Here is a 12,170-nt window from a genome sequence, read left to right on the forward strand (position 1 = left end):
CCTATCTTGACAAGATGTAGTTCCGAGTAGAGTTATTCTCCAGCCACTTCTGGTCCCTGATCTTTCTGAGAACATTTTCTCTTTTGTTCGTGATAATATGTTGATCCCCTAGCACTGCTACGTCCATTATTGGGCACTCTTGTTTTTCCCTCATAAAAGTTATTATATTCGGCCTTCGGTGCTGTAACACTTTGTCTGTCTGGAAATCAAAGGCAGGGAGGAGTTTTGCTTCCCCCTTTTCGTACATTATCTTTTCTGGTTTATGTTGGTACCAAGCACACGCAACCTCATATCCATACTTAAGTCATTGTAGCCAATGGAGGTTTTGGGCTACTTTGCCGTTTTAACGCTTGAACTCTTTCTGCGCAAGACTTTCACAAGCGCTAACAATATGAGTCACACTTTCGACCCTCTTCCCTCACATTCTGCAAAGGTTCGATACACTTGTGTGGTATATATTACTTTTTCTCTGAGTTGGTATTCAAAGCCTGGTCTTGGGTCGCGATGATTGAGCTTTTAGTATTCTTTTTTAGGTCACCCTTGTTGAGCCATCTCCATGATGCTTCCTGGTCTTTTAATTTGTTGGAACTGACCATGTAATTCCATGCGGAGTAGGGTTTCTTCTCTCTCGTTGACTGTTCTTGTTCGGAATTCATGGGCACTCAAATGCATTTTTGTTAACTCCTTCTGCACTACCAGCATACTGTAGCAGATCTTCTTTGCTGTTTACCAAATATTCTTCCATGTTTCTTCTTTCACTGCTGATGCACTCTCGTACGCTAATCAAACCACGTCCACCTTTACACTTCTTCATGTAGAGCCTGTGTACATTGCCTTAAGTTGGATGGCACAATGCACTGTCATTGTCTTTCGAGTAGTGCGATGGAGTTGGTCAATCTCCGCTTGTGTCCATCTCAGGATGGGTGCACTATAGCGGACTACAGCAACAGTCCATAAGTTGATGGCAGTCACAAGTTTCCTTGAGTTATCTTTCATATCAAGAGAAGTTTAAGGCGCTTGAAATATGCAGTGATGACCCTGTTTTTAATTTCTCTGTGCAAGATATTGTCCAGCTCCAGGATCCCAAGGTACTTATACCCATCATCATCCGGGTCTTCCATTCTCTCTCTGTTTGGCAATTCTGTACCCCTACAATTTACTCCCCGCCACGCTTCAAAGTTGAGAAAAAGATGATGGAGGGTGCAATATGAGGTGAATCATAAAGAAACAGAAAACAGTGAAAGAGGAAGAAGAAAGGCAAGAAAAGGGAAAAGATTGATGATACTGAATTCCATTACTATATCCTTGCTACACATTTGCACAGTCTCAGCCAGCCTCTCCATTGCAGGCTCCATTTTTGCGAACAGTTTTAAATCATCCATAAAAAGAAGGTAGTTGAAACGAGGTCCGTTCTTTCTCTGCTCAAAGTGCATGCTGATTTTATGTAGGACTACAGCAAGTGGGATCAAGGCTATAACAAATAACAGAGGTGAACAAGAACAAGGAACACTCCAAGCTAAATAAATGAGGATAACAGTGTGAACGGGACTAGAAACAATGGTGAAGATGCCGCACCCGTCAGGTGCTCCATTGTGCAACAGGGTGGGCCCGATCGTAATCCATCAGCTGCTAGCCATACTACAAAACTTCTGCCCAGACCACCATTTGTACCTGGTTTTCGAAATTTCCCTATAGTATTAACCTTACCATTCAGAAAACGTATAACTTGCATATACTAGTGCGATCACACCCAGAGAATACCCAACTATATATCTCAATGAGAGATACTGAGCATGGCTAGAAATCGTACAGAAAAAGGATATTTACACGTTATATACTTCATCTGTATTTTATAACGCTCATTGCTACAAATTATTTCATATATAAAATATTCAAGTGTAATGATTAAATGCATATATGAATATTATTGTAAAAGAGCTCATAAGGATTGTACGAAATATGTCATATGTATGTACACCTTGCAAAATGTAAAAAACAAAAAGAAATGCAGAATTATATTAAATGCATGCAGTTTTCTGGTTTCTAGTCAACAAGTAGATTTGATTAGGGCGAACAAGTTAACGAACACAAACTTCGAAATATTTATTAAGAAAGATGGGAATGCAATAGAAAGTGCATTAATGAGTTAGATCGACAGAACAAAATGATAGATTCACATGGGCCCCACATTTGGTTAAACAAATTCCACAATGTAATTATTCTTGAAGCTATGCCTATAAGCAAACGAATTTTGCTTAGGGAACTTTTACATGTGACCAGAATAAGATGAAAGTAGCAAACAGAAACTTACATGCATGCATGCACACTATATTCACAAACGCATACATACACAAATGCATATCCGTCCCTGAAAAGAAAAGAAAAATAAATAAAAGGTAATCTATCAGTATTATTTTAAGTCAGTATCTCGGGAAATGTTTACTGAATAATTTCAGAATTTTTGTAAGTAAACCACCAATAAACAGAAATATTACATACGTAATACACTTCATACGATATAATAAGAAGAAAGGTAAGAATCTACGGAGAAAGAGCAGATATGGATGACGGGTGAAATTTAGTGTACACTAGCAGTATAGCCCGGCGCTGCTCGGGATTGAGCTAGGATTATTAAATGATTAAGTGCTTTATTTCAAACCAAAATAAGTAACATCGATATCAGATTTGAGTGAAATCCGTTGAAATTGGTTTGGCTGAAAATGGTTTGCTGGCAATTTGATTGGGAAATCCCATAAGGAATCAGTTTATTGGTTATTTTCACTCATTGACTCTTTTTTTAAATGTTGCATTAGAGATCTGTATAGGAGAAGGTTGATCTGAAGGTTTGGATTGGGGATCTGGATTGAAGTAACTTAGGCAAGCTTACCAACAACCTTAACCAAAAAATAAGGGGCCTGTCCCTTCTAGGTTAACTCCAACCCTAACCCTAAACCCTAACCCTAACTCTGACCCTAAAACCGTAACCGTAACCCTAATCCTAATCCTAACCGTAACACCCTAGTGGAAATCGTGCGGGTGTTAATCTGAAAAATTACCAAACCCTTTTTGTGGTCCGAAAAACGGGTGGAGCGGGGGTGACTGACAAATTGTTACATACGTTTTTGTTTCATAGTTGTGAAATATAAACAAAACTCTTTCGCTCCCAAAGTAGTATATGTGCGTATGTGTGAGAGTGAGAGGGGGGAGAAAGATGAACGATTTAAAATAAATGATTTAAAATAAATATATTTTAATTGTTATGTGAGAAAGTATATATAATCTTATAGAATATAGTGTCTTTCAAAAACATCTTATATTTGAAACTATATCTCATGTTTAAGAAAAAAAACGCATTTTACTCTGTCTTCCTTAGCTACATTTTCTTTCGTAATACGCCGTCTCCCTCTTCCACTTGTTCGTTCCTTTTTTTTTTGTTAGACGCTGTCTTGGTGAGAGAAAATTTTTTTCCTTAGCCGCTTTGTCTCCCTCTTCCACTTTTCATTTTTTTTTTTAGACGCTTGGCAAACACTCTGTTTCTCCCCTAGTCACAAACACACTATTTCTTTCTTTCTTTCTTTCTCTCTTTCTTTCTTTCTTTCTCTCTCTCTTTCTTTCTTTCTCTCTCTCTCTCTTTCTTTCTTTCTCTCTCTTTCTCTCTCTCTCTCTTGCTCTCTCTCTCCTTCACGCGCGTACGCACAGATTTGACTTCGCCATGTCAACAAACTTCAAAATTGGTAAAAGTTTATCGATTTTTACAGCTATACGCGGGTGCCTCTGAGAGAAAAAGTTGACAAAAACACAGATAGGGTCATGAACAATGTCCTCCTAAAATTGGAGCGACGTGCGTGCTAATTTGCGGACGTGCATAAACTACATTCACGTACACACACACACACACACACACACACACACACACACACACATCCTCTCTTTTATAGATATAGATAAGTAAAAAAAGAAAACTTTCTGTAATGCGCTTGCAATATGTCAGGAAAGATAATTGATATGATAGTATGTATTGTCTAGAATCTGAAAGAAATTATAACCATCTTGGATTTGTGGAAGTAGGACTTGTGTTAATAGAAGCGAAAAATAGAAAATGGTGTAATATTTAAATTTATTTTTCTTACGAATAAGCGAGTCATCATAATGATATGATAGTAAAAGCTGGAATAAGTTGGCCAGCAAAATATGTGGAGAGTGGTGTGTGTGTGTGTGTGTGTGTGTGTGTGTGTATGTGTGTGTATGTGTGTGTGTGTGCGTGTGTGTGTGCGTGCGTGTGTGTGTGTGTTTGTGTGTGCTATATTTGCACTTTTATGTAATTGATAATTCATATATACATACATGCATACATACATGTATATATATGTATATATATATATATATATATATATATATATATATATATATATATATATATATATATATATATATATATATATATATATATCAATATACATACATACATGCATACATACATACATACATATACATACATACATATATATATATATATATATATATATATATATATATATATATATATATATATATATATATATATATATATATATATATATATATATATATATATATATATATATATAGAACAAGTAGAAAGATAAAATTTATTCAACGCATAGATACTGAACAGTATATATATAAAGGATAAAACCCTTTTTTCTTTCCTTTTTAAAGCATAAAATAAAAAGATGTTGTCCTTTATATATATACTGTTCAGTATCTATGCGTTGAATAAAACTTATCTCTCTACTTGTTCTGCATTACATTTCAACGCTTGGAAAACGAACTTGTTTGATTACATACGGCATAATAGTGGCTGTGTGGTAAGCAGTTTGTTTACCGACCACATGCTTCCGGGTTCGGTTCCACTGCATAGCACCTTCGGCAAGTGTCTTCTACTATAGCCTCGGGCCGACGCAGACCGGTTCAGGATTCGAACTCATACCCTCACAACCGTAAGCTCGACGCTCTAACCACTGAACCAAGCGCCTTTACTTATAAGCATAACGTGTTAAATAATTAAGTAGTATGCCACTAACTTCCACTGAGATATATGAAACCCTGGAGAAATTCAACGACCAGAAACACTTTAACAAATTTATGTAATTGCTGCTGGAATTTGTGGCAAAAGCTCTCCAACTATTTTGCTATCATCGTAAAACCACAAAGATAAGTAAGGAAATACTATATAGTTCATTCATCTTTCTTTTTTTTCTTCAAATGGAAACCATTACGACTTTTCTTGTTCAAAGCTGGTATAAAACAAAAGGAAAAATAAACAAAATTTTAATGATCCCGGAGCAAGAACATTGATGACACAAAGGAAAATGCTTGGCTGCAATCCATAATGCTGTAACGAATATGTCTGTCGCACACACTGCGCATCCTACATAAATGCAGGCATACAAACATATATTTATATACAAGATAGTACATACTCCTTACATACCATATCGAAGTATAAAGGCATATACATAGTTGCATCTGCAGATAGACTAAGCTAACCGAATATATCAGAAAGAGCTGATCGTTTTATAGACAATTGGTATGCTAATGTCTGTGACACAGCTAAATGAAGATATCCCGTACAAAAACACAAATAGAAAAAATATGATAATGACGTGTCCGTTAATATATTCAGTGCGTGGGTGTGCTTAATCGTTACAAAATGTATGTAGCACAACTAAACATTCTATCTGTCCGTCTGGCTGTCTTTTTGCCTATCTATCTATCTATCTATCTATCTATCTATCTATCTATCTATCTATCTATCTAGCTGTTTGTCTGTCTGTTTGTCTATCTGTCTATCTATCTGGCTGTATTTCTATTTATTTGTCTGTATATATATATATATATATATATATATATATATATATATATATATATATATATAAGGTTGAGGAGGGTATTGGATTTAACCAAACCCCGGTTTTCTACATTTACATATATATATATATATATATATGTATGTATATTATACATATATATATTACGCACACATACACGCACGCATATGTATATATATATATGTATGTATATATATATATATATATATATATATATATATATATATATATATATATATATATATATATATATATATATATATATATATATATATATGTATATATATATATATACATATACGTGTATAAGTGTATTATGCACAACACATGATATATCTACCACCAACAGCTTGAGCATTATTGGAAAATGTAGAAATGGGATCAACTTTCAAAGAACAAAAACAATATTCCTTCAGTAAACCACTCTGCAGTAAATACAAAAAAAAAAAAAGCAAAAAGCCTTAAATAATGAAGGGGTAGTATATAAAATCTGCATAGAGTGATTTATATTTGTCGCAGCTAACAATTTTAAATCAGTGGTTCACTATGCGTTTTTAATGAAATACAACAAACATGTGAAGAGATCCAACACGTAAAGAAAAAATAGCTAGAAATAAAAGAATATTTCTCGTATGATACTTTATTATTATGGGAGAGAGATAGAAGCATGCAAATCCAATAAATGAAATAACAAGCAAAATAATAGAGGCAACTAACATTTAAACAAATGACTGCCATTAACATCAGAACTGTTGGTTCCTATAAAAAAGCTTCCTGTCAAAAGACAAAGTTCAAACTAAAAGAACAAAACCTAACAGAGATAAAGGGCTAACTATTACTAAATTACCATTAACAGCTTCAACAGAAATATAATACAAAACAGGAAATTATTCTTGTCTTCCAACAAGAGGTATGAATACATTTAGATATATGGTTAATGCATTCCACATAATATGCAATGGCTATGCAATGGTTACTGCTTTGTGTGAAGATAAAGTAGCAGAAAACTGATACCAAGAGAATGAAACACGTCACAAATAAAAATAATATAACGAAAAGAAATCATAAAATAATGTACAAAGAACTTTTTATGTATCACAATACATAATCGATGTACTCAGTACAAGCAAGATATAACTGAAGATGCCGAATAATGTTGATTTCTCATATTTATATTCAACCAGTAATATTCAGAGTTTCGTAATCAATTACAACTATAGTAGTAGATGACTGGTACATATTCTGTCGATTTCATCTTGGCGGAATCTGAAGTTTGTTCATCCACTCTTTTACTCTTTTACTTGTTTCAGTCATTTGACTGCGGCCATGCTGGAGCACCGCCTTTAGTCGAGAAAATCGACCCCAGGATTTATTCTTTGTAAGCCTAGTACTTATTCTATCGGTCTCTTTTTGCCGAACCGCTACGTTACGGGGACGTAAACGCACCAGCATCGGTTGTCAAGCGATGGTGGGGGGACAAACACAGACACACAAACAGACATACATATATATATATATATTATATATATATATATATATATATATATATATATATATATATATATATATATATATATATATATATAAACAATATATGAGTATATGCATATATATGTACATGTATGTATATGCGTTCATCCACATGTATACATAGATACATAACTGGGTACATGACATGGCAAAAGAACAAGGATAAAATGGTAAACAAGGTGCAACAAACAAGCAGGCCACATAGAAACATCCCCTTCATCAGCTGCCACCATTAAAACTCCGGCGTTTCGAAGAATTAAGGCAGTACGCATCGTTAAAATGGTTCTTCCCACGAACACAAATTAAATTGTTTTCGTGGAGGGTATTGGCGGACGGAAAACAAGACAGGAAAACGAAACGGTGAAATAAACAAACAAAAAGGCTGTACAGCCAGACGTGAAGTGTGTATATCTTGAACGCTGTGAAGCACGTACAGGAGGGGCAAAGAAGTACGTGCGAGCTTGGCGATTCAAAGAACGAAAAGAAATAGCAGCCAGACACACGTGACCAAGGCTGTGTGAAGAGAAAGAATAGCAGAAGGAAAAGGAGGGGAGGAAGTAGAATAAAAGTGAGCAACGAGAGGTAGAGAGAGAGAGAGAGAGAGAGAGATAGTAGTAGTAACGGTGAGAGACGAAGGACGAGTAACAAGAGATAGAGAGAGAGAGAGAAGTAGTGATATATACATATATGCGACGGGCTTCTTTCAGTTTCCGTCTACCAAATCCACTCAGAAGGCTTTGGTCGGCCCGAGGCTATAGTAGAAGACACTGAACCCGGAACCATGTGGTTGGTAAGCAAGCTACTTACCACACAGCCACTCCTGTATCTCTGAGTGATTTAAACCTACGATGTAAATGGATACAGTTTACTCCTCCTATCAGTGTGCGAATGGATCAAAGATCTATGGGGCTAAATATGAGATGAAAATGGATTTTATGAAAGAATTGTTAATGATGAAGCAAATGTTCAGAATAAAATGAAAATAATGTAATCAAAATTCTAAACAGGCAGGAAATAGCAATGGCGAACAGCTAGCCGCATTTATGATATGATACAGAAAAATTTCTATGCAGAAATGTTTCTACGAAAGGTTAAGTACAAATAATCACTAGACCCACATGCATATACATACTTGCATACATGCATACATACATGAATATATACATACATACATACATACATACATACACACATACAAATGCAAATATACATACGTATACATGCACGTGTCTGTTTAACACTTATTCAAAGATGTGTCTGCAAAGGGTTGCTCCCTGTACTTTTTTTTTCACGCTCTTCAGGTGTTGAAATACAAATCCATTTATTTAGGAACGCATAGAAAAGATCACACAACAGCATGCAAATCTGGAATGAAAATTGAAAGAACAACCAACTTGAAATATAGTATTAAATGGAAAATCATAGACACGTAATATGGTACTTGCTAAATGTGCGTAAAAATTGGCTACACTGTTCCATTCAATTCCAAACTGAACTTAAAATCATAGATAATTTCCAGCAAAATTTCCTACTCCAGCAAAAGTCCAGTTACCTGTGAAACCTCGCAAGAAATCTAAGACCTGTTGGTATCATATAACAGAACAGATGTCGCCCAGTAACCGGTTTCGCAGTCAAGCACTACCTCAATACTTATGCAGTCTTACTACACATCTCTCATCCATGTGCTTCGCGCAAAGTTTGTCACTAAGAAATTGATGGACGCCATTTCATATATATTTACCAAATTTTGTGCATTTTCTGCTTCATTCATGACCAGAACCGTTGTAATCATGAGATGGCTTGTACTCCAAACTTCATTACGTTTGAGTATAGGTGACTATAATTCGGCAGTTCGATAATTAAACGATCGTATCTTGAAACCTGGAGTGTGTAAACATTTGTGATTCAATGAGTTCTACACCTATTCTTTATACACGTATCACTTAAACGCAATTGAGAATTTTATACCGGTTGAATTTGAACGGTATTTATCAATGATTTAAAAAACAAACAGTTTCCAGATCCAATGTCGCATAGATAGGTCACGAAAGCTGCATCAGGAGAATTTCGTACTCTCATATTGAGAGATAGCTTCAATTAAACCGCAAATTGACATCGTTGTACAGGAATCGGACAAAAACCCAGACACACACACACACACACACACACACACACACACACACACACACACACACACACACACACACACACACACACACACACTCTCTCTCTCTCTCTCTCTTTCTCTCTCTCTCTCTCTGTGTCTCTCTCTCTGTGTCTCTCTCTCTCTGTCCCTCTCTCTCTCTGTCTCTCTGTCTCTCTGTCTCTCTCTCTGTCTCCCTTTGTGTGTATCTGCGTTTGTCTCTCTCTGTGTCTCTCATTCTGGATTTGTCTCTTTTATTTATTTATTTTTTTGTCTTTAGTGCTGTACCAAACTGACATCTTTGTACAGAAAGTGCGTTGGTGGCGGTTAACAGAAGCGCGTGTGCGTACACACACTCTCTTTTTCTCTCTCTTTGTCTGTCTGTCTCTGTCTGTTTGTCTGTCTGTCTCTGTCTGTTGTCTGTCTCTGTCTGTTTGTCTGTCTGTCTCTCTCACTCCTTGTGTCACACATTTTCTGTTTCGCACACCTCATCAATGTGTCCATGGGGTAAAAGAAAATGCACACACACACACACACACACGCACGCACGTAGTGTGTCTTTCTCTCTGTTTCTGTGTTTCTGTGTTATTCCCTGTCTCTGTCTTTCTTCCTCTGCCTGTGTCATTCCGTGTGTCGCTGTGTGTCTCTCACAGACTTTGTGTACCGCACACCCCATCAACACCCAGGACCATTCTAGAGATAATAGTATTAAAACAAGAAATGAAAGTACTGTTTGAACTTCCATAAATGCCATTTAGGTTTTTGTTTCTGTTTTCTTACTGTGGCCGATGTTGATGGGATTAAACAAACGCACACACAGCCATAGACACAGTCTCTGTCTTTCTCTCTCTCTCTCTCTCTCTCTCTCTCCCTCTCTCTCTCCCTCTCTTTGTTTGTCTCTGTCTCTGTTTGTCTCTCTCTCTGTTTGTCTCGCTTTCTGCATTTGTCTTTGTGTGTACCTCTCTCTCTCTCTCTGTGTCTCTGTCACACTTTCTGTGTCGCAAACCCCATCAACACACTTCCTGCCACAGACGGAGAAACGAAAAAATAAATAAATAAAAGAAATCTTTTACGGAAAGGACTTCCTTAGTGTCCTATGTATCGAAGCAGTGTAGCAAGTCTTTCCAATAAAATGTTTTAAACGTGATATAAACCATTTTCGAGACGGCCTTAGTAAGACTCTCAAGTGTCATGCAAGTGTGACCAGTCGGCCGTGAAAAGATCACGGACAGACGGACGGACGGAAATAAGGCCAATTATAGTAAGATATATGTGTGTGTATGTGTCTGTATGTGTGTGTGTTTGTGTGTGTATTTAATATCTTGAACAATATGTTGATTGTGTGCTGAAGTGTTGAGTAGAGCACTAGCACAATTTGGGCTACATGGTGTCCGCTGGAGTCGCGGTATATTTCCATTAGATCTACTTCTGGAACTCCGCACTGCTAGTTAAGATAGTAACAATAATTTCTTACGTAACGAGAAGATGGATTTGGTATTTATCTTTATTTTGTACAACGGTCGTTTCGACCCATCTTGCTACTGTCCCTTATGGGTGGAGCTCAGTTGAACATCTGCTGCATCAATTTTGCAATTTGGGTCTCATCCGGTACATTCATACGTAAAATTGTGTCTCGCTAAAGATACTAAGTTTTGGCTGTCATATTGTCATATGCCCGTCGGGGCGTATAACAATATGACGAGCATATAACATGACACCCAAAACTCAGGATCTTGAGCGAGACACAATCTTATGTATGAATGTACCTGATGAGACCCAGACTGCAAAATTGATGCAACACATGTTGAACGGAGTCCAACCTATAAGGGTGGGTTGAAACGATCGTTGTACAAAATGAAGATTACCAAATCCATCTTCTCGTTACCTAAGTAAATATTTTTTATTAATTGTAATATATATATATGTTAGTGTGTATATACTTATGCATACACACACACACACACACACACACATACACACACACACACACACACATATCCATACATACACACTCACACACATATATATATATATATATATAATCCCACATATACACACAAAAAATACGATATTGCTTTTATAAACTTATATATTTATATGTATTTCTTCAAATTGTATGTGAATGTGCAAAAATTGCAAATAAATGTAAGAGCGCTTATCCTGCAAAACTTTGGAAGACACACCGTGTATATAAATTTATTCACTTCTACTTATATATTACACGCACACACATACACACTTATATATGTATATGTTTATATGTGTCTGCCTGCGTGTATTGTGTGTGAGCTTTGCGTGTGTGTATGTGGTTGTGTATTCATCCATCTCACTCCCATCCCTTCTCTCTCTCTCATATACATGTGTGTGTGTGTGTGTGTGTGTGTGTGTGTGTGTGTGCGTGTGTGTGTAATCACTTAAGATATTATATACGTAATTCATGACATTCATCTTGGTTTTCATGCAGATAAGTATACTTTATGATTTATTCATAATTTGCCATTTAAAATGACTACCATATACTTTCGTATTAAAAAGATAATACCATTGGCGTCGCCATATTGAAAGACGTATGGCGTATGAATATTGCATACGATTCTATATCTAATGCTTAAATTTGAACTAAGAAT

Source organism: Octopus bimaculoides, chromosome 3, assembly GCF_046866305.1.
Source record: "Octopus bimaculoides isolate indiv1 chromosome 3, ASM4686630v1, whole genome shotgun sequence".
NCBI classification, from domain to species: domain Eukaryota; kingdom Metazoa; phylum Mollusca; class Cephalopoda; order Octopoda; family Octopodidae; genus Octopus; species Octopus bimaculoides.